The 23,957-nt window shown below is 44.2% G+C and overlaps 1 long non-coding RNA gene, 1 other non-coding gene and 1 pseudogene across 2 annotated transcripts; 1 reads left to right on the top strand and 2 right to left on the bottom strand.

The window, feature by feature from the left end:
* Window positions 1-317: 317 nt before the first annotated feature.
* LOC119471978 lies at window positions 318-425 on the bottom strand. The gene has a single exon (XR_005201077.1). It is a non-coding gene; the product is annotated as a U6 spliceosomal RNA (small nuclear RNA).
* Window positions 426-3,822: 3,397 nt separating this feature from the next.
* On the bottom strand, window positions 3,823-5,606 carry LOC108307707 (annotated as a pseudogene).
* A 3,929-nt stretch (window positions 5,607-9,535) lies between these two features.
* LOC108307708 lies at window positions 9,536-11,819 on the top strand. The gene is made up of 2 exons (XR_001826645.2): window positions 9,536-10,121; window positions 10,292-11,819. It is a non-coding gene; the product is annotated as an uncharacterized LOC108307708 (long non-coding RNA).
* The last annotated feature ends 12,138 nt before the right edge of the window (window positions 11,820-23,957 follow it).

Here is a 23,957-nt window from a genome sequence, read left to right on the forward strand (position 1 = left end):
GTTGTTCTTATGGAACCAACAATGTTAAGTTAGTCTTATATATCAAAAAATTAATTCAAAGAAAGATTATTCTGTTTTTCACTGAGTTTACGTTCTTATAACCTTCATGTAAAATCCTAGCACATTAAAATATTTAGCAAAGGCAAACATAAAACTCATTTAATTAGTAAACCCAGCCAAAAATGTATGCTGACAATTCCAGACATTCTATTTTTGTTTTGTCAATAATTTTAAAGCTTATTTTAAAAGATTGCTAAATTCAAACAAATCTGAAAAGCTTTTGGACTTTCTTCCTTTTTTAAAAAAAAAATATAATAAAAAATATGGAACGCTTCACAAATTTGTGTGTCATCCTTGCACAGAGGGCCATGCTAATCTTCTCTGTATCATTCCAATTTTAGTATATGTGCTGCCAAAGCGAGTACTGGACTTTCTTACTAAATTTATGAGCACTCATTTATTTATAAGCCAATATGGTGCCATTGTAGACAAAACATATAACCTAATACATGTAACATGCACAGAAACACATAGAAACACGTATCCATACACACAAAGATCAAATAGATGTCACTGTGAAATTCTAGCCATGACATGGCATCATAAACCCATTATTTTACAAAAGACAGGTGGATCCAAATTATTTCAGGACAGGACAAAATTGGGATCTGTCCACATGGCTAAACTTCTTTATCGCCTTGATAGGTAATCCAATTAATGCCGTGGACCAAACCTTTGGCTAAAGCAGTTTCCACAGTAGTTTTATATCTAAAACTTGTTTTTAACCATTTTTTCCTTCAGTTTCAACTGAGCTTCCAATATTTACATCTTAGCTAGAACTGGCTGAACTGCATACAAAAAGCAAACTTTCCAATAGCCTTCAATTTGTAGCATCATAAGTGGTGCATACACAAAATGCGGGCTTAGCTCCTTCTCAGTTTGGGAGGATTTTATAGTGCCAGCATTATCTCGTAACAATGGTAATCAAGAACAGAATTTGAGAGACCAAAATGATGAATCAGGAAGGAGAATCTGTGGAGGGAATCCTGCGGCAACATCCATATGGGGTTAAATTGTCTGACTGTACAACAATTGTGGGCCACTGCTATTTTCACCCTTTCAACGATTAAATGTTAAAATACCTGACAATACCAAGTGCTAGAGAGTATACGAAACTTTACAGTATCTTACATATTGTAAGTGGTAACATGTATTGGTACTATCACTTTGAGAAACAATCTGTTGTCTTATGAAGCTGCAAGTCACATATCTCGAAACCTACCAATTCCATTTCAGAGTACACTCCCAAGAAAAGTTAGTTATTCTTATGGAACCAACAATGTTAAATTAGTCTTGTTTATCAATAAAGCCATTCAAAGAATGACTTTGGCATCATATAAACTAGGAGATATACTACCTGCACATAAATATATACCAGGAAATATGTAAAAGAATGTTGGTATCTGTGCTGTTAACAGTAACAAAATCCTGGTGGGGAGGGAGGACACAAAGTTTCTCATTGAGGTTTAAATTTCCATTTCTCTGATTATTAGTGATGGAGAGCATTTTTTATATATCTGTTGGCTATCTGTATGTCTTCTTTTTAAGAAATATCTTTTCAATATAATAACTGAACTGATTGCAGAAAAGTTCATTGGGTGGCTTTGGCCCAACCCAGTTCTCCCACTTTCTTGCTTGTAGCCCTCAAGAATAACCGTAGAATGTGCTGGGAGTGCAATATCCTAAAATAAGGGGGAACTTGCTGGAACAGCCTGGGCTCTTTTCCTGTCTCCACCTGTCACAAGATGTCCTTCAATCCTTTAGCCCGGTGTGTCAAGTGAACCTGGGGTAGAAAACCCAAGGTAGGCTGCTTATTAGCATCCCTTAGCTGTGGTGCAAGAAGAGCATGTGCAGTTGAGACTCCATCTAGGCCGAGCACAGTGGCTCATGCCTGTAATCCCAGCACTTTGGGAGGCCGAGGGGTGTGGATCACGAAGTCAAGAGATCGAGACCATCCTGGCCAACATAGTGAAACCCCATCTCTACTAAAAGTACAAAAAATTAGCCAGGTGTGGTGGTGCATGCCTGCTGTCCCAGCTGCTCAGGAGGCTGAAGCAGGAGAATTGCTTGAAACTGGAAAACGGAAGTTGCAGTGAGCCAGGATCAGGCCACTGCACTCCAGCCTGGCGACACAGCGAGACTGTCTCAAAAAAAAAAAAAAAGACTCCATCCTCCATCTACCCTAAGTAGCTGTAGCTTTCTGAGTTACAAGTGACCAAAACACAATGAACCCGAGGCTTGCTGTCCCTTGCTTCCTGTCTGTAAGTATAAATTTGCTTCGTGTAACTTGTGTATGAATATCTTATGTCTCAGTTGTCTTAGACAAGTTGGTAAGCAGTGCACAGTTAACCTGCTTCACACTTAAAATTTTCTGATCTTTCACAAATTACTGAACATTAGTCTTATATCACTGCTCTTTCTGAACCCCAGGATATGGTGGAAACAATCATTCAGTTTATTTTTCTATTAAAGATCTTAGAAAGCCATTAAGCTAAAGTAGAAATTGCAAGCAAGCAATCCAAGTCCAGAAAGGCTACATTATCAATGCTGGGTGGCTGCTTTTACTGACAGGAGGTCACAATTCCCTCCACCCACTCTTCCCAGCCATGCTCACTGGAAATGCAGGACCTGCAGTCTTAAACAGAAGGGACACTTCCTGGGATTTTCTCTGCATCTGAGAAAGACAGAGAATTCATGTCCTCAGAAGCCAAATCGTATGGGTGTATTTGAGAAGGAAAGATGTGGGGAGGCAGTAGAGCAACCTGAAATTGACAAGAGGGTGAGGGCTCACGGATAGACTCAGAGGGAAAAAGTGCCAGGATGACATAACAGGAGAATTTCCTGGACTAAGTTCTCTGGGCTGCTTCCTGTTCACTGTCTCAGTGGTCCAAGCGGGAGCGTCCCACATGTACAACCCTTTGGCTGCCTTTCCCCTCCCACCTTTGACATATCAGCACAGGAGGCACCATCACATCCCTGTGACCAGCAAACCTGGCCACTGAGGGTCTTGCACCAGTCCAGGTACCAGTAACCACCACCCACCCCACCCCAGAGTCTCCTCCTTACCCAACAACAAAGCAATAACAAAGAGGACAAAGCATTTCACATTTGTAGACAAATGTATTGTGCCACCAAAAAAAACAAAAATGCACAAAGCAATCTGAAAGCAAATGCAGAAGTGTTACTGGAAAAGGGTCCCTATCTAGAACCCAAGAGACAGTTCTTGGATCTTGTGCAAGAAAGAATTTGAGGTGAATCCATAAAGTGAAAGCAAGTTTATTAAAGTAAGGAAATAAACAATGGCTACTCCATAGGCAGAGCAGTGGAATGGGCTGCTCAGCTCCTTACACTTACAGTTACTTCTTGATTATGTGCTAAACAAAGTGTGGATTACTCATGAGTTTTAAGGGAAAGAGGTGACAAAGTCCATGAACTGATGCTTTCTGCCCTTTTTAGACCATATGGGGTAACTTTCTGATGTTACCGTGGCATTTCAAATTGTCATGGTGCTGATGGGAATGAGCAGTGAGGAGGACTAGGGATCACTTTTGTCACCATCTTTCTTTGGTGGCTGTTGGCCTGGCTTCTTTACCGCAACCTAATTTCTCAGCAAGGTTTTTGTGATCTATATCTTGTGCCGACCTCCAATCTCATCATAGGACTAAGAATGCCTAACCTCCTGTAATTGAAGCCCAGTATGTCTCAGCCGTATTTTTTATTTATTTATTTATTTATTTATTTATTTATTTATTTATTTTTTCCGAGCTAGCTGAGATTTTATTTTGGACCAAAAATAAATAAATAAATAAATAAATAAATAAAGCCAATTGAATTGTTTTGCAGCTAGAGGCATGGGTAAGGGGGGTCCCCAGGCAGTAAACTCCCCGCGGGTGGGCTGAGGGCTAGGGCTGAGCGTCGGGTGGGTCTCCGGTTCCCTGTGCTCCCCTGCACAGTAACCTCCCTCCTGGGCTCTGGGGCAGCCTCAGGAGGGGCAGGCTGGGAGGGGCTGTTGCAGCTGTTCACTTGGGCAGGACATCAGAAGACTCGGACACCAGCCTCCCATCTCGGGTCTCAATCTTCTTCACAACCACAGCCTTGGTGGAGCTGGTGCGGCTGAAGGTGAAGCCTGCGCCAGAGCCAAAGCTGGAGCCCAGGCCGTAGCTGAGGCCGGGGCTTATGAGGCCCCCATAGGCAGAGCTCAGGCCACCTGCATAGCCGCTGGTGGTCTTCGTGTGGATACTCATGTTCTGCATCCCAGACTCCAGCCGGCTCTCCTCGCCCTCCAGTAGCTTGCGGTAGGTGGCGATCTCGATGTCCAGGGCCAGTTTGACGTTCATCAGCTCCTGGTAGTCACGCAGCTGCCGTGCAATGTCCTGCTTGGCCTTCCACAGGGATTCCTCCAGCTGCTGCTGCTGCTTGGCACGAGCATCCTTGAGTGCCTGCCCCCCTCGATGCTCAGCATCTAACATGGCGGCCTCCAGGGAAGCCCTCTGGCCTTTGAGGCCCTCAATCTCGGCCTGAAGCCGGCTGATGTTCCGGTTCATCTCGGAGATCTCAGTCTTCGTATGCCACAGGTTATCCCCGTGCTTCCCAGCCAGCTTCTGCAGCTCCTCATACTTGACCTGGTATACACTCTCCGCCTCAGCCCGGCTGCGATTGGCGATCTCCTCGTACTGCGCCTTGACCTCAGCGATGATGCTGTCCATGTACAGGGAGCGGCTGTTGTCCATGGACTGCACCACAGAGGTGTCGGAGATCTGGGACTGCAGCTCCCGGATCTCCTCTTCATACAGCTGCCTGAGGAAGTTGATCTCGTCAGTCAGTCCTTCCAGGCGAGACTCCAGCTTTACTTTGTTCATGTAAGCTTCATCCACATCCTTCTTGATGAGGACAATTCATTCTCCATCTCTGTACGCTTATTGATCTCTTCCTCATACTTGTTCTTGAAGTCCTGCACCGGCCCCTGCATGTTGCCAAGCTTTGCCTCCAGTTTCAGCTTCTCCTGGCCCAGAGTCTCCAGCTGCCGCCTCAGGTTGTTGATGTAGCTCTCAAACATGTTGTCCATGTTGCTCCCAGCCGTTTTCTGCTGCTGCAGGAGGCTCCACTTGGTCTCCAGCATCTTGTTCTGCTGCTCCAGGAACCGCACCTTGTCGATGAAGGAAGAAAACTTGTTGTTGAGGGTCTTGATCTGCTCCTTCTCCTGGGTACCCACGGCCTGGATGTTGGGGTCCACGTCCAGCTTAATGGGGTTCAGCAGGCTCTGGTTGATGGTGACGGAGGTGATGCCTCCCGTGCCTATGCCGCTGGCCCCCGCATAGCCTGCCCCCAGGCCACCGCGGAAGCCAGCGCTACTCACTCGGGAGAAGCTCGAGGAGCTCGAGCGGGCACTGGGCCCACTCGTGAAGGAGTGGCTGCTGAAGGCCCCGGGGCCAGAGGTGGACACCCTGTAGGACTTCTGGGTCACCCTGATGGACATGGTGGAGGCAGGAGTGGAGGCAGGCGGGCTGAACCAGGGAGAGATTCCAGAAGGAGCGGAGAAGCTGCTGCTTCAGCCGTATTTTTATATCATTTTATTTATTTATTTATTTATTTAGAGACAGAGTCTGGCTCTTTGTTGCCCAGGTTAGAGTGCAATGGCGCAACCTCTGCCTCCCCGGTTCAAGCGATTCTCCTGCTTCAGCCTCCCGAGTAGCTGGGATTATAGGCATGCGCCACCACGCCCGACTAATTTTTTATTTTTAGTAGAGATGGGGTTTTACTATGTTGGTCAGGCTAATCTGGAACTCCCGACCTCAGGTGATCCGCCCGTCTCAGCCTCCCAAAGTGCTGGGATTACAGGCGTGAGCCATTGCGCCCAGCGGTCTCAGACTTATTTTACCGGCCCCTATTCAACATGGAGTAGCTCTGGTTTAAATGTTTCTGACAGTGTTAGTTAGTGTTAGTTTCTGACAGTTCTCAGAAAATTAGCCAATGGAGGGTCTCAGGAAACCTCAGGACGCAGTGCTATAATAAAACTGCAGGCAGCAGAGGCAGCCTTAGGGCATGCGGTCCCAAACACTTGGAAACCGCTGCAGAAAAGCTCTGGAACTTTGGACAGTGGCCCCGGGAACAGCCGTAGACTGACGCTCTGGAAAGTCTCCTCCCATATACGTCTCCCACTTCAGTGGTGGGTCCCAGAAGCAGGGAGCCCGGGTGGAGGAAAGTTGCGGGAGTTGTCGCATTCCCGGGGCTCCTCTGGAGGGTTGGCCTCCCCTACGGGCATTTGTGGCTCCTTCCAGAAGCCGGATTCAGAGTGGGTGACTCTGGGTCCCCCCTCCAGGTGTCCTGTGCTCTGGGAAAGTAATCGTTTTTCGAGTAGTCCTAGCGAAGAAGCACACAAGGAGTGGAAAGCAGGTCGCAGTGAATGTTCTTGGCCGTCCTGGGGAACTGGAAATGGTAAGGACAGAAAGCGAGCATCCAACACAGCCAGTCTACTGAGCTCAGGGCTGAAAGCATCTCGGACACCTCCCCCACCCTCACAACCCTACCCTTTCCTCTGCAAAAGCCGGAAGCTGCCAAAAGCCTCAGGGAGACAGCTGTTCCATCTTGATGGAATGTCTCACGCGAGGTGACACGGAGTATCTGGGATTTAGGAGCCACCATCGTTTGTGTTCTATACTCTTCTGGCTTCCTGGGCGGTACAAATCAGTTTACAGTAAGCGGAGGTCTGGCGCGGTGGCTCACGCCTGTAATCCCAACACTTTGGGAGGTTGGGGAGGGAAGATCACCTGAAGTCAGGAGTTTGAGACCACCCTAGCCAACATGGTGAAACCCGATCTCTACTAAAAATACAAAAATTAGCTGGGTGTTGTGGCGGGCACCTATAATCCCAGCTACTTGGGAGCCTGAGGCAGAAGAATCGCTTGAACATTGCACTCCAGCCTGGGCGACAGAGGGAGACAAAAAAAAAAAAATTATTAGATGACACTATACCATAGGCAAGAGATCCTCTAATTGAGCACAGTTTAAAAATTGAGACATGATCGTTTTCATGTTTTCATTCCCATCCATGAAGCTCTGTGGTTGTAGGTTACAATCTCATTTGGAGGAAAAATTTAACATCTAAATTTGAGGTTTTTCATGAGTCTGAGGCCTTGGTTGATTGGACTTCCTATTGGACCCCATTGGCTCCAAGCCTACACAATCTTATTAGACTGAAGCTTAGTCCTCTGAATGGGGTCTTGGAACCAGAAGCTTGGTTCTTGGGATATATTCATCAATGTTTTTCAGATTTGTAAATACATTTTTTCAAAAATAAGGTTCAGAGGATAGCAGTTACACTCTAATGAGAGAATAGACATCTAAAATATGAACAGGGGTTCCCCAATGCTGCTCCACTTATTTTTTAACAATCAGACTCTGAAGTCCCATATCTACATATTTCTCTGCATGGCTATTTTTACCAAGTACTTCCATAATATAATCCAACTTACAAATATTTATAATATTCAGCGGAATTCAATACAGTGAACTTAAGAATCATATCTCTTCAAGTAACCCCTTAACAGCCATCTGATTATGACTCAAATCCAGGTATTCTAATTTATTCTGGAAGCAGATACCTCTCAGATCCACTCTGAGTACATTCAAGTCCTCTATAGGCTCACTCTAATGGAGGCAAAGTTTCAGCTGCACTAGAAACATTTGAGTCATTCCAGATTGTCCAGCCTAGAAAGGTTAAAGTCAGACCTTCAAATCAATTGAGTTCACTGGGGTCTAGCATCTCAACCTCTTTATTCCATTCACTCACATATCTACTTTCCTATTTTGAAATACAAAGGAGCACCAAATTCACATAAATCTTTTCTTTCTCCTACTTAGACAGAGTCTCATTCTGTGGCCCAGGCCTGAGTGTAGTGCCACAAACAAGGCTCACTGCAGTTTCGACCTCCTGGACTTCAACAGTCCTCTCGCCTCAGCCTCCCCAGTAGCTGGCACCAAGGTGCGTGCCACCACCTTGGGTTAATATTTTTTTATGTTTTATAGAGGTGGTGTCTTCTCATGGTCCCCAGCTGGTCTCAAACACCTGAGTTCAAGCAATTCTCCACCTCAGCCTCACAAAGTGCTGGGATTATAGGCCAGGCCACCATGCCTATCAAAATTCACACAAATCTATACCTCCAGCTCAGACCCTGATGCTATAGGCCTGTATTCCTTCTAATTTACTGAATGCCTTTTTTGGAAGCCCCCAGACAATTCTAAATCCGGTCTTAGGCAACTTGAGGATTCCTCATCTTGGCTAATGACAGCCAGAAAAATAATTAGTTCAGTACAATGCAGAAATTTTATCTTAAAATAAATTTTATCTTTTCTGGCTTCCTTTCTTCATCTTCTTTCTTTTCCCTCCTTTCTTCCTTAACTATACTAACCCTAAATCTATCCAGGTGACTGAATACTTCATGGCATATTACTTGTCATCCTCTACATCAGCATCCCCCTTCCCAGGAGAAATGGCATCTTCCCTTTCACTTTCCTCAGAGGTTTCCAGGGAAGTCCATCTAGAAGGGTCCTCCTGGTGTTCCCTAGATTTAAGGAAAAGCATATTCCTCTGACAGGGCTGCTATTTGTTCAAATTAGCACCATGACATTCATGAATTCTGTTACACTGTTAAATCAGAATTCTACTTTCAGAATTCCAAGTTCACAATGTCCCAAATCACCACTGATTTTCTCCCACGGAAAAGACACAGACATTTACTCGCCCCCCCCCCNGGAGACTCCTCAGCATAGGCTGCCATGGCGAGGAACTTTCTTCCCTTACAGATGTCTGGGCCCCTGCAGAGTCTCAGTTAAAAAGCATCAATAAATCTGTTTTTACATGAAGTATGTGCCATTCCAGGAATGTAGGAAAGAAGCTTCCTAGGTGTGTGTCTTCCTGAGAGGGATAGTGATATGAAGATAGCACTTGTGGATTATGCTTGTTTATACCATGGAGCAGACACCAGGGTGTCTCCTTTGGAGGGAGCCCTCATGCGAAACTTACTGTAACATTGTCAATGTGGTGGGACCATTAGGAGCTCACTAATAAATGCAGTGTGCAAATACCCTATCTTATTTTATTTATTGGTTTTTCTTTCAGTACTTTTTAAAATTAATTAATTAATTAATTATTAAAATAAATTATTTTATTTTAATGTTAATAGTCTATAGGGTACAGGTGGCTTTTGATTACATGGATAAGTTCTTTAGTGGTGATTTCTAAGATTTTAGTGTACTTGTCACCTAAAAAGTATACACTGTACCCAGTATATAGTCTTTTCTTCCTCACCCTGCTAGTCCCCAAAGTCCATTGTATATAATTCTTATGCCCTTCCATCCTCATAACCTAGCTTCCACTTATAAGTGAGACCATACCATATTTGGATTTCCATTTCTGAGTTACTTAGAATAATGGCCTCCAGCTTCATCCAAGTTGCTGCAAAAGACATTATTTCATTCCACTTTATGTCTGAGTAGTATTCCATGGTGTATATATACCACATTTTGTTTATCCACTCATTGGTGGATGGGCACTTAGATTGATTGCATATCTTTGCAATCGCCAGTTGGAAACACCCCATTTTAAATGTGGGTGTCTGAATGAAGAGACCACAGGTTTTGGGTGCTGCTATGTCCATAATCCCAGTAATAAAGTGGATTTTCACTATCATCCAAAAGAGAGAATGCACGCACACTACATCTTTGTGCCCATGAGATATTTGTCATGTCACACCAGCAAACACAGGAACTGAATTTTTAACTTAAAAGACCAACCATTTAATTTTCAAACTACAGTACATAAAACAGGAGCAGCTCTGAAGTGGTTTTATATTTTAAGAGCATGATTTTTAGTTTTGCAATTGCCTCTCACACTCTGAATGTTCAATTATTGATTGAACAGATTGTTATGATCCCAATAAAATAAAGTTTTAAGCTGAGAATCTTGCCTTGCCACACAGCTGCGTTCCACTTCAACAATGCTTTGGCTGCGATGGAAACCTGTCTCCTTTAAAGGAGCCGTGGTGGGGACCCCCCCAGAGACAGTAAGAAACAGCATGCTATCCTCACCACAGTCTGTACTCTGGGGAGTCCCCACCATAATTCTGTCTCATTCTGCACAGTTGCAAAGCCAATGGTGATGACAATAATAAACACTTCATCCACATGTCTGGTTCCATGGACAGCCATCTCGACTTTCTTTTTCTTCCTGCAGTGCCTTGTCTTTGAAGATGCTCCCAATGGGGTGGAGGCAGCCCTGGCAGCTGGGATGCAGGTGGTCATGGTTCCAGATGGAAACTTGAGCCGAGACCTGACGACAAAGGCCACCGTGGTGCTGAATTCCCTGCAAGACTTCCAGCCCGAGCTGTTTGGTTTGCCTCTCTATGACTGAAAGAGAGGGCCTCACTTTGCCACCCCCCAGCCCACTCTCATGGTCCACACTGCTGGGGAAAAGAAAAGGAAATCAGCAACTCTCAAACCCCAACGTGCACAGTGATTTTAGCCTCCTGAGATTGGTGTTTCCATCCTGCGTTGGCTTGCCCTACTCTAGCGTATTGATAAAACGTGACTTGACAGTTGAGAGAAACACGGTAGAGACAGAAACGAAGCCCAGAACAAAGATGAAACTTGAATTACCATCTCAAAAATCAGGCTGACGGACTATGCGATAAAGTGAATGTACATGTATACATCTACACATGCACCTCTATATATGCAGATGTATATCAGTAAGTTAATATGCATGTAGGAAATTACATGTGTATGTATGTAGATATATGTGAAATACATACTTTTCAAAGACAAAAATGGAACATCATTTCTCTTTTATTCTAGTTTTTCTGAACACTGGGAAATGTAAACTGTGTATGCATATAAGTATATGCTTTATATATTCATATGTATGTACATATATCTGTCATCTGCATCACTCTCCTCAGTGTTGATGTCAGCATACAGTGACAACTGATAAAGAGAGATGGTAGTTCTGCCTGGCTTCCAGTCTGAGTGGGAAAGCCCTGCTTTTATGAGCACTAAGAAGTGCTTCTCCTTGTTAGCTAACATTTAAATTCTTTTTGTGACCTCAGAATGTCTCTGGATCTTTCCTCATTGACTGACTCTGAGCCACATCATCCATAGTTTATTGTTAGTATGAACACAACTGTAGCATTTACCTGGTATCTACATCCTTATCTACATTGGAGAATGCTTTCTACCTCAGAGCAAACATTTGCCTCCTTAAAGAACACTGATGGCCTACACTTTTTGGATAGAAATAGAAGTTGATTTCAGAAAGTATGCTTGGTGAGTCTGAGTGCCCTGGGAACACTTTTGGAATAATTTATCAGACATTGAACTTCTGTGATTAATTGCTTTTATCGATTTACACAGTCTTTAAAATTTGTCTGTGATTTGCCAGAGAAAAATGGTGGTAGCCATGGAAATCGGGAGTGAAGGAGTGCTGCTCCATTGTGGTTCAGCCCTTCCCAGTGGCCTCTGCCCTTTGATGTCCTTGAGAAGATCTTCAAACCTGGAAGTTGCAGACAGACCATAGGAAGGCATGTATGTGTGTGGTGGAGTGATTGTCTGTAGATGACAGGCCCTGGCTATTGCATCAATTTAGCAAATTTATTTCTTCATTCCCAATGGCCTATATACATGTGCACTTTCAATGCTCCTCTTAACCAGTTGTATTGTCTGTTTCCCTAACAAATTGAATTAGTTTAATAAAATCTTTTAACACAAAAAAAAAAAAAGTATTGTCTGTTTCCCTAACAAATTGAATTAGTTTAATAAAATCTTTTAACACAAAAAAAAAAAAGACACAGACATTTAATTGTCAGTCAAGACTTTTTCAGGAGCTCTTGGAACCTGTCAGTCAATACAGCCCTAAATTACCAGAAGCAAATGGAACCAGGAAGAAGAAAGTCCCAAAGTAACCAGGAAAGAGAACACCTGTGGAGGTGCATTGGTGTGGTAGTCACAGACCTACGAAAACAACAACAACAACAAACAAGAAAACTTTCAGCAGCACAGTGAATGTAAAACAGAGAATAGGCAGGAAGGGAGAAGGGGGAATCTTCAATCCCAGAGACCAACAGCAAATGGTTCATTTTTTTCTCGTAGGTGAACCTAGTGACCTAGTAGAGTTCTGCTTTGGCACCAAGCAAAATTCTTCACTTTCTAATTTCAGGCGACTTTCCCTGGGGCATTTTTGCCTTTTACTTTCTGTCTAGCCTCCTCCATGGTCTTTGTTTTTACCTACTCTACTAGACTTACTGGTTTTAAGTGTTAAATTTTTTTCTGAGCCTAAAATCAAGAGTCAATACCTGACAAAGAAGCAGATTGTTAAAACCTAGAGTTTCTCTGTATCTGGAAAGTAATAATGTGGATTCTTGCCCCCTCATTCATTAGTTGCACAGCTTCCTCCAACATAACAACTGGCCAGAAGATTCACCTGCGCACCGCCTGAGTGTTGGAGACTTTTCCCTTCTTTGGTCCCTCCCACCGCCTACCCCCTCTTTTTCTGTTTTGTGTCACTTGCATTTCTTTAACAACGTTCTAACAAGATTTATCATTATGGTTATCTTGATTTGATTAGATTTTTCTTAATGAAATACAACACAAATATCAGTCTTTCTGAATTCTTTATTGTGTATTTGTTTTGGATGACACACCGGGAAGGGAAATAGGAAAGGCTCTACATCATATGTCGTATGGGCTCCACAATTTGCCATCAAGTTTGAATCCTAGGACCTCCCACCCACACAAAACTGCCATTGCCAGCCTGCTCCAAGTCTACCCAATCTCTAGCCGTTGTCATACTGCAAAGTTCCTATGACCTTCTCCCAAGGAGCATAATCCTGTACTTTACCTCTTTCTGACCTCCCTGGAATCCACCCCGCCTCCAACCACACTGAAATTAGAATCTGAATTCTGGAACTATCTTGATGTCAGTCTGTAGGGGAGCAGCCTGCAGCCTCCTCTGGACTCCCATCAAAACAGATTACCCCTTCTGTCTAGGGGTTGCTAATCCCAGCTTTTTGCTGAGATGGGAAGCTGGGGTAAAAATGGGAAGAGAAGAGAGGTGATAGTTGTTTTGCTTTGCAATGGCTCCAGACTGCTCTTCTATTTGGTAAAGTGGCTGTAACTTTTTGGGTGGGAGCAATGCAGTTTTCCTTTATTCTCCCACCCACAGGACCAGGAGGCAAGTGGATGGGCCTCAAACAACAGAGAAGGTTTTGGCTAGCTGAAGAAGAGGTATGATGGGATGGAGAAATTGAGGCAAATCCCTTGAGAAAGGGTGAGTATTACAAAGCCAAAGTGGATTTCCTCACCTGGCAGGGCATTCTCTGCCTTCTGGCATGGCCTCTGCCTAAAACCCCCCAGAAAAGGACAGTACTGGTTTGCATAGGAGCAGCAGTGGTGAAAATGGGAAATGATGAGTGTGAACAGAGATACTAATGGTAGGGTCTGTAGGTCTCTTTGAGGGGGCTCAACTCACATAGTGCAGGTTTTTTTGGTTTTTTGCTTTTTTGAAATATAAATGCTTGTGGGAAAGGACATTTTCTTACTGGACAGTGGCAGTACCATATTTTTATCAGAAAGGATGTAGGTCTCAGTCTGATTGAAAAGTGAGGGGAGGGAGGATATTCAAGCACTTACAATTCACCTGCATTGCATTTCCGGGAAGAAAGAAAATAAATAAATGATGCATTTCAAAAATCCTGATGCTAGAGACAGAGAACCACAACTTGAGCTTTTCCTGGGCTTAGAGAGGAGACGGATGTCTCCTGTCAGTTCCACGTCCAAAGCAGAGTCTTGCAGCCCATTTTTCTCCCCCGTTGTTTTGAACTACTATCCCCAAATATCAAGGGTATTTGATAGAGTGAACTATCAGAATAAGGAGTGATTCCCACTGAGTTGCATCCCGCAGGGGAGGGACTAGACCGGCGGGGCAGGCCTGAGGCCAGGGTCGAGTGGCACTGTGCCTTTCATTCTTCACGGAGATCTCGAACCTAGAGCTTCCAAGCTCCGAAGAGATGTGCTTGTCGGCCCCTCCCTAAGATCCCTGAGGGCTCTGAACAAGGACAAAAGCCTGGGACAGGGGTGTGGTGTGGAAGGACCAGCCACAGCCATTAGAAGAGCAGCTTCCTGCAGTGTAAAGCTGTTTGCGATCCGCAGGGCTTTTACGTTCTTCCCGGAGAAGCCACATCTGCCTCATTCCGGGTCCTTATTCCAGCTCCTTTCCCTCTGCGAATCATGCTGGGTCCGTCGCTGGGGCCCTGGATAATTAAGAATCAAGGTTCAGCCAAGAAAAATACAGGTTTTCTTAAACCTGAAGGCACTAACTTGAGAAGGGAGAGTGGGAGTAATGCCAGTAGCAGTTTTTGATTTCGTTTTTGTTTTTATTTTCTAGTCACTAGGCCACCAGAGAAAGTTGCACCCAGCGACCAATCGATGCGTCGCAGCCCCGTTCCTTTCCCTGAACCGAGGGTTTGTGGCTAGTTTCTCAGAGCCTGGGAGTGATCGCTGGCAGCAAGGTCGAAAAGAGCGCTCTTTTGTCTTAGGCAGCAATGCTGGCGTTCGCCTCGAGCCCACGCTTGCCGGGTCCTAGCGCCGCCAGATTCACACACGCGCACTGCCCAGCGCCCCACGCCGCTCCTCCACCGATCACCGGTTTCTCTCACACACTTCATTGGCAGCACTGGTCCGACGGGTTTCCGGTTGCGGCGGCGCTAGTTGAGCTGAACAAAATGTTTTCCTGCTCGTTCTGTGCGCCACATTCTCCATCCGAGGGCCTCTAGTCCGGGTGTCACGGTCGCAGTACCCGGCTCCCGTTTCGCCAACAGCGCGGAGTCGGCGGTTTTTCTGTCACAGCACTTGTCGCACGGTGTTTCTCGGTGGCCGAACGTCTTTTTTTCCCAGTCAGCGGTTTCTTGGTGAACCCTGCGTCTTTGGTTCAACTATAACGAATGCTCTCCTTGACAACCCCACCGCTAGTGTGTCACTCGCAGGCTCCCGGCACCGCCATTTTGTCGAACCGGGGTCTCTTGGTCGCGGCACAGCTCGTAGCTCGGCGTCTGCATTTCCTGCGTGGCCGCAGCGCTCAGGTCGCCGATCTGAGGGATTCGGAGTCGCAGCTTCCCCAGTTGCGCCAAGCCTGGCATTCCCCGGCGGCAGCGGCCCTGGGCTGGAGGAGCCCGCCGCTCCTCGGAGCGGGTGACAGGGGAGCTGCCCGGGCGCCATCTCTTCCCAGCGCAGCCGCAAGGGCTCCGGCTCGGCCTCCGGATCCCAGTCCTGTGGCGGCGGCGCCGGCGTCCTTGTAGCAAGACTCCGCGGTTTCGGGCGTCGTTGGCTTCTTGGTCCTAGCAAGTTTCGATTTCGCGGTGCCTGGGATTTCCACCCGCTGCTCAAGTCGCGGAATAGCCATAATGTGATTTCTCAGCCCAAGCAAGTCCCAACTTAAGACAAACACCAGTCTAGCCCTGGCTGCGATTTCTAGGTCGTAGGAAGTCACTGTTTCAACACAGAAAGTCAGAGTTATCCTGTGGCTCATTTTTCAGCAACTCCAGGTCTCCCGTACCCTCAGATTTCTCATTGTAACAAACCTGGAGTTAGCCCTGCCTCAAGTTTCTTAGTCCTGGCCGAGTTCTGGTTTGCTACCAGTAAGCCCTGCTTTCGCTGGTACCCAGATTTCTACAGCTTTTGCCGCCAGCGCCCACTTGGCGTTTTCTCAGTTGCTGCATCGTTCTTAGCGCCCAACGTAAAGTTTCCCGTTCCTGTGGCCTGTAAGTTATCTGTGCTGTCACCTTCTCGGTCCTAGTACCGCTAAATCTCGTAGGAACTTCCTGAACCAGGTTTTATGGTGCAGAACGGTGATTGCACCCAGCTGCCATGGGCCCTAGTACTTCGGTAATACCGTTAGCCGGCGCTTTTCTGTCGCCACACATTAAAACAGGTTAAAACACATTAAACGGATTAAACAGATTAAAACACATTAAAATGTCACAACACATTTAAACAGACTCGGTTCATTCCTCCAAACAGGACGTTTAGGCGTGGAAGCTCCGCTCCTAAGAGCAAGCTGTTTCTCCCCAGCAGCACCGTTTACGGCGCCTGAACGAATATTTGTTTGGCAATACCCCGGCTATCCACTAGGTGCCAGAGTTTGCTAAGTTCCAAGCGCCAGTTTCTGTTTAGCAAGGTCGTTAGTAGGCACAGCTCTAAAGAAGGGTTTTCCGATGGCAGCAATGCTCATTTCCCGGAAACAGGTGGTTCTTGGCACCTGAAGCGCTCTTTAACCCTTGCGATCTGTAGCGCTAGTTCTCTGCAAGGTTAGCTTAGTGTTCGTTTCATTTCGGGTTATTTTCTCTCTATGTTTTTTTTTTCTTTGTCCGAATTATGGTTTGTTTTGGTTCTATGTACTCTCTAAAAATTAATCGTCTTTCCTTTGTCTAATTTTCATGCCTTTGTTACTATTGAGTTTCATATCTGGCTTGCCTCCCACGAGCTCCGGAGAGCATAAATACCCAGGCTGAGGGTAGTGCTGAAGGCTCAGCCTCCTTGATCAGCGCAAACGCTTGTGTCCTCCTGGCCTGAGGCTTAAGCGATGGAGCAGCATTGTCTTGGCCCTGGAAGCAGGCTTGGGATTCGCAGAGGTGGCGCCAGAGTCCCAGAGGATAGTGGGCCTCACCCTTTGTATCCAGTACTAGGAGAGTACTCATTGGACGTCAGGCGTGATTTGGAACTGTTTTCCACCCCTTGTTGGTGGCTTCAATTCAATACTTTATCAGAAAAATAGAAACTTTAGGCCAAAATGCTCTCCCAAGATGACAAGATTCAAGTCAATCTTTAACAAGTAAGCTGACTTTAAAATTATTGGTAAAATAAAATTAGAAATGGCTTCAGAATTGTCAACAGACATTATTGTTTAGATTTGTTGGTCCGTGGTTTTATATTTATTTCCGCTAGATAATATAAAGCATGAAAATTTGGCACGAAGTTTATTAAGCTATAAATGCAGCCCAAAACAAAATTATCTTTGTGTGTAATTTTGGTAAATAAGGCATTTAATAGCATTGGTTTAATGAAAACAGCTAAATCTTGGGTTACTGGCAGAAAAGAAAAAACCCATTTATTTAACCTTAAGGTTCTTACTTAGGTAAACACCTGATAGTCACGGGCTATCATAATGGTTCACAGGGACAGAACTGTAACTGGCCTAGGTGTTCGTTTTGCCTACTGCCCAGATAGAGCTGATTTATCTAGACAGGGGAGTTGTAATAAAGAGTTTAATACATGTAGAGTCGCCTAAATTGGAGATCTGAATTTTATTATTACTCAAATCAGCTTCCCAGAAAATTCAGGGGCTAGGGATTTTCAAGGATAGTTTACCAGAAGGGGGCAAGAAAATGGGTGCCGCTTCTTGGTTAGTGGGCAGTCATGGTGTGGAAAACAGTCCTCCAGCACTCAGTTCATTTCTTGAGTGGGGGCCACATAGGAGTGGCTGATGCTGTTGGGGACATCTGATCATCAGAAATGCAAAGGTCTGAAAAGTCATCTTGAAAAGCCAAATTTAGGTTCCAGTAATTAGGGAAGTTGCAAATCTTGTGACCTCTGGAATAATGGCTGGTAATCATTTAACTATGCCTACATCTTACCAGAATTCAGGTCTCTCTCATCCTCCTAACCTGGTGGGCTTTCAATAGCTTTATAAGGATAGTTTGGTTTGGAAAAGGGATATTATCATATAAACTATAAACTAAATTTCTCCCAGAGTTAGATTGGCCTGTGCTCAGAAGTGATCAAGGACAGTTTGGAAGTTAAAGGTAAAATGGAGTTGGTTAGGTGAGATCTCATTCACTGTCATAATTTTCTCACTGTTATAATTTTAGAAAGGTGGTTTCATGGCTTTAAATGATGGCTTTTTCCAGTATCACAGTTTTCATAAGTAATCTAGGTAAACTATTTTTAAAATTAAATTAATTAGGTAAATAATGAAATAAATGCTGATAAGTAAACTTATATAACTTCGAATCTTCAAGTTAGGGCTGGGCACAGTGTCTCAGACCTGTAATCTCAACACTTTGGAAAGCCAAAATGGGTGGATCACTTGAGGTCAGGATTTGGAGACCAGCCTGGCCAACATGATGAAATGCCATCTCTACTAAAAATGCAAAAAGTAGCTAAGCAGGGTTGTGTGTGCCTGCAATCCTAGCTACTCAGGAGGCTGAGGCAAGAGAATAGCTTGAACTCAGAAGGCAGATGTTGCAGTGAGCCTAGGAAGTGCCACTGTCCTCCAGCCTGGGTGACAGACAAAGGCTGTCTCCAAAAAAAAAAAAAAATCGTAAAGGTAATTTAAATTAAACGATGGATAGTTATTAAATGTCTGGATCATTTTCAATTTAAAAAATTATTGCAGGAGGGGTACTTCAGTAGATGGCCAAATAGAGACAACTCCAGTGCACAAAACCCAGCAAGAGAGACGCAGAAATCAAAAGATCTCCTAGCTCCAACCCAGGCACCAGGTTCATTTCAACTGGTCTGATCGGACAGTGAGCAAAGCCTAGGCAAGGCAGACCGAGGTGGGGAGGAGTGCTACTTCATCCAGAAAGTGCATCTGACTGGTGAGTCTGGGGCTCCCCTCCCTCACCCCGGTCCACACACGGGGCTTCCCCCAAAGCCTCAGCAATCCGCAGAACAAGGGATCTTTGCCAGTCAAACACCGGGAATTACAAGTGCAGAGTTGAATAACAATCCATGACGGTGCCCCGGATTGTCGCACAGATCTAAGCAAACGTATAAGCCTGTAAGCCTGCATGGTGAGCCTTCAGACTGAGCTATCGCCCCCTCCCCTTGCCGGGAGAGAGAGGAAGCTGAAAGCGGGAAGACACCTGGTGTGGCTGGGTGGGTCCCTCCTCTCCCCCTCCCCTCCCCCACAAATCCCAACAGGCTGAAGCACTAATTCTATGGGTTCCACGGCCAGTAATTCAGTCTGAGCTGAACCCTGAATGAGCCAGCTCCTTGGAGGAAAAGAGCAACCTGCCATTAAAGAGGCGGGACTAGGCTTCATGTTTTAACAAAAAACCCTAGAAGCCTCCGTAGCAACGGGATGGTGTCCTTGACAGCCCAGCAGCGCCTCTAGGTCAGCGGAAGGAAGGGTGCCCACCATTAAAGAGGCGAGCCTAACCTCCCAGTGTAAACAAAAAAGACACAGGAAGCCTACCTGGTACCTGAAGGAGTCCCTGGAAACCCAGTAGGCCTTGACAGGCACACAAGTGACCTCATCAAGCAGCTCCCTGAGATCAGAGCTAGATAAATCCATGAAGATGGGGGGGAAAAAACAGTGCAAAAAAGATGAAACAATCAAAGACCAGAATCCTCTTCTCCTTCAAGGATCACAACTCTTCACCAACACAGGAACACAACACAACTGAGAAAGAGTTAGACGAGGCCGGGCGCGGTGGCTCAAGCCTGTAATCCCAGCACTGTGGGAGGCCGAGGCAGGTGGATCACGAGGTCAAGAGATCGAGACCATCCTGGTCAACATGGTGAAACCCCGTCTCTACTAAAAATACAAAAAAAATTAGCTGGGCATGGTGGCGCGTGCCTGTAATCCCAGCGACTCAGGAGGCTGGGGCAGGAGAATTTCCTGAACCCGGGAGGCGGAGGTTGCGGTGAGCCGAGATGGCGCCATTGCACTCCAGCCTGGGTAACAAGAGTGAAACACCGTCTCAAAAAAAAAAAAAAAAAAAAAAAAAAAAAAAAAAAAAAAAAAAAAAAAAAAAAAAAAAAAAAGAGAAAAAATCAAAAAAAAAAAAAAAAAAAAAAAAAAAGAAAGAGTTAGACGAATTGACAGAAACAGGCTTCAGAAAGTGGGTCATAACAAACTTTCTGAGCTAAAGGAACAAGTTCTAACCAAATGCAAAGAAACTAAAAACCTTGAAAAAAGGTTTAGATGAAATGCTAACTAGAATAACCAGCTTAGCGAAAAACATAAACAACTTGAGGAGCTGAAAAACACAGCACGAAAACTATGCAAAGCAAACACACATTTTAATAGCTGAATCAATCAAGCAGAAGAAAGGATATCAGAGATTGAAGACCAACTCAATGAAATAAAAAGAGAAGGTAAGACAAGAAAAAAAGTGAAAAGAAATGAACAAAGCCTCCAAGAAATATGGGATTACATGAAAAGACCTAATCTATGCTTGATCAATGTACCTGAATATGATGGGAAGAATGAATCCAAGCTGGAAAACACTCTCCAGGATATCCAGGAGAACTTCCCCAGCCTAGCAAGGCAGTCCAACATTCAAATCCAAGAAATACAGAGAACTCCACAAAGATATTCCTCAAGAAAAGCAACCCCAAGGCCCATAATCGTCAGACTCACCAGGGTTGAAATGAAGGAAAAAATGCTAAGGGCAGCCAGAGAGAAAGGACAGGTTACCCACAAAGGGAAGCCAGTCAGACTCACAGGGGATCTCTCTGCAGAAACCCTACAAACCAGAAGAGTGTGGGGGCCAATATTCAACATCCATAAAGAAACGAACTTTCAACCCAGAATCTCATATCCGGCCAAACTAAGCTTCATAAGTGAAGGAGAAATAAAATCCTTTATGGACGAGCAATTACTGAGAGATTTCTTCACCACGAGACCTGCCTTACAAGAGCTCCTGAAAGAAACACTAAACATGGAAAGGAACAAGTACCAGCCACTACAAAAGCATACCAAATGGCAAAGACCAATAACATGTTGAAGAAGCTGAGTCAACCAGTGGGCAAGAAAACTAGCCAGTAACAAAACGGCAGGATCAAATTCACACATAACAATAGTAACATTGAATGTAAATGGTCTAAACACCCAGATCAAAAGACACAGACAGGCAAACTGGATAAAAAGTCAAAACTCATCAGTGTGCTGTATTCAGGAAACACATCTCATGTGCAAAGACACACATAGACTTAAAATAAAGGGATGGAAGAAGATTTACCAAGCAAATAGAGAACAAAAAACAAGCAGGGGTTGCAATCCTAGTCTCTGATAAAACGGACTTCAAACCGACAAAGATCAAAAGAGACAAAGAAGGGCACTACATAATGGTAAAATGATCAATCCAACAAGAAGACCTAACTATCCTGAATATACATGTACCCAACACAGGAGCACTCAGATACATAAAGCAAGTTCTTAACATCCTAAAAGGATATTTAGACTCCCACACAAAAATACTGGGAGACTTTAACAATAAACCTAGTTTATTGAGAGTTTTTAGCATGAAGAGCTGTATATTATTTTATGATACATTGAATGGAACATATCATAAAATAATAAAAGCTATTTATGGCAAACCCACAGCCAATATCATACTGAACAGGCAAAAGCTGGAAGCATTCCCTTTGAAATCAGGCACTAGACAAGGATGCCCTCTCTCACCACTCCTATATAATATAGTACTGGGAGTTCTAGCCAGAGCAATCAGGCAAGAAAAAGAAATAAAGGGTATTCAAATAGGAAAAGAGGAAGTCAAATTGTCTCTATTTGCAGATGACATGGCTGTATATTTAGAAGACCCCATCATCTCAGCCCAAAATCTCCTGAAACTGATAAGCAACTTCAGCAAAGTCTCAGGATGCAAAATCAATGTGCAGAAATCACAAGCATTCCTATACACCAATAACAGACTAACAGAGACCGAATCAAGAGCAAACTCCCATTCACAATTGCTACAAAGAGAATAAAATACCTAGGAATACAACTAACAAAGGATGTGAAGGACCTCTTCAAGGAGAAATACAAACCACTGCTCAAAGAGAGGACACAAACAGATGGAAAAAACATTCCATGCTTATGGTTAGAAAGAATCAATATTGTGAAAATAACCATACTGCCCAAAGTAATTTATAGATGCAATGCTATCCCCATCAAGCTACCAATTACCTTCTTCACAGAACTGGAAAAAAAAAAAACACTTTAAATTTCATATGGAACCACAAGAGAGCTGGCATAGCCAAGACAGTCCTAAGCAAAAAGAACAAAGCCAGAGGCATCAAGCCAGACTTCAAACTATGCCACAAGGCTACAGTAATCAAAACAGCATGGCACTGGTACCAAAACAGAGACATAAACCAACGGATCAGAACTGAGGTCTCAGAGGCAATGCCACACATCTACAACCACCTGATCTTTGACAAACCTGACAAAAAGAAGCAATGGGGAAAGGACTCCATGTTTAATAAATGGTGTTGGGAAAACTGGCTAGCCATGTGAAGAAAGCAGAAACTGGACCCCTTCCTGACACCTTACACTAAAATTAACTCCAGATGGATTAAAGATTTAAACATAAAACCTAACACCATAAAAACTCTAGAAGAAAACGTAGGCAAAACCATCCAGGACATAGGAATAGGCAAGGACATCATGACTAAAACACCAAAAGCAATGGCAACAAAAGCCAAGATAGACAAATGGGATCTATTTAAAATTCAGAGCTTCTGTACAGCAAAAGAAACAATCATTAGAGTGAACCAGCAACCAACAGAATGGGAAAAGAATTTTGCAATATACCCATCTAACAAAGGGCTAATATCCAGAATCTACAAAGAACTAAAACAGATATACAAGAAAAACAAACAAAAGAACCTGTTGAAAAGTGGGCAAAGGATATGAACAGGTATTTCTCAAAAGAAGACATATATGAGGCCAACAAACATATGATAAAATGCTCATCATCACTGGTCATTAGAGAAATGCAAATCAAAACTGCATTGAGGTATCATCTCACCCCAGTTAGAATGGCAGTAATTTAAAAATCTGGAGACAACAGATGCTGGAGAGGATGTGGAGAAATAGGAACACTCTTACACTGTTGGTGGGAGTGTAAATTAGTTCAACCATTGTGGAAGACAGTGTGGCAATTCCTCAAGGATCTAGAAACAGAAATTCCATTTGACTCAGCAATCCCATTGCTGGGTATATATCCAAAGGACTATAAATAATTCTATTATAAAAACACACATGTTCATTGCGGCACTGTGTACAATAGCAAAGACCTGGAATCAACCCAAATGCCCATCAATGGTAGATGACAAAGACAATGTGGCACATATACACCATGGAATACTATGCAGCCATAAAAAACAATGTGTTGTGTCCTTTGTAGAGACTTGGATGAATCTGGAAACTATCTTTCTCAGCAAGCTGACACAAGAACAGAAAACCAAACACAACATGTTCTCACTCACAGGCAGGTGTTGAACAATGAGAAGACGTGGACTCAGGGAGAGGAGCATCACACACTGGGGTCAGTTGGGGGGTGGCGAGGAGAGGGACAGCAGGGAGTGGGGAGGCTGAGCAGGGTGGGGAGGCATAACCTGGGGAGAAATGCCAGATATAGATAAAGGGGGAATGGAGACAGCAAACCACCTGGTTATGTACGCACCTATGCAACAAACCTGCATGATCTGCACATGTAAGCCAGAACCTAAAGTACAATAAAAAATAAAAATAAAAAAATGGGATTAGTGACCGTATAAAATAGGCCTGAAAGAGCTTGTGTCTCTTTTCCACCATGTGAGGACACAGAAAGAAGATGCCAACGGTGAGGCAGTGAGCCCTCATTAGACACTGAATCTGCTGGTGCATTGATCTTGGACTTCCCAGCCTCCAGAACAATGAGCAATAGACCTCTGTTGTTTATAAATTAGCCAGTCTGTTATTTTGTTACAGCAACCTGAACTCAGATATGTGAATTAAGAAGAGTAACATAATCATCTCATAGGGTGATTATGAAGATTAAATAAGTAATCATGAATAGCACTTAGAACAGTGCCTGGCATAGAGGTAGTTTTATTAAAAAGTTATTCATTAAAAAAAA

This window comes from Cebus imitator, unplaced genomic scaffold, assembly GCF_001604975.1.
Source record: "Cebus imitator isolate Cc_AM_T3 unplaced genomic scaffold, Cebus_imitator-1.0 Scaffold80, whole genome shotgun sequence".
Taxonomy (NCBI): domain Eukaryota; kingdom Metazoa; phylum Chordata; class Mammalia; order Primates; family Cebidae; genus Cebus; species Cebus imitator.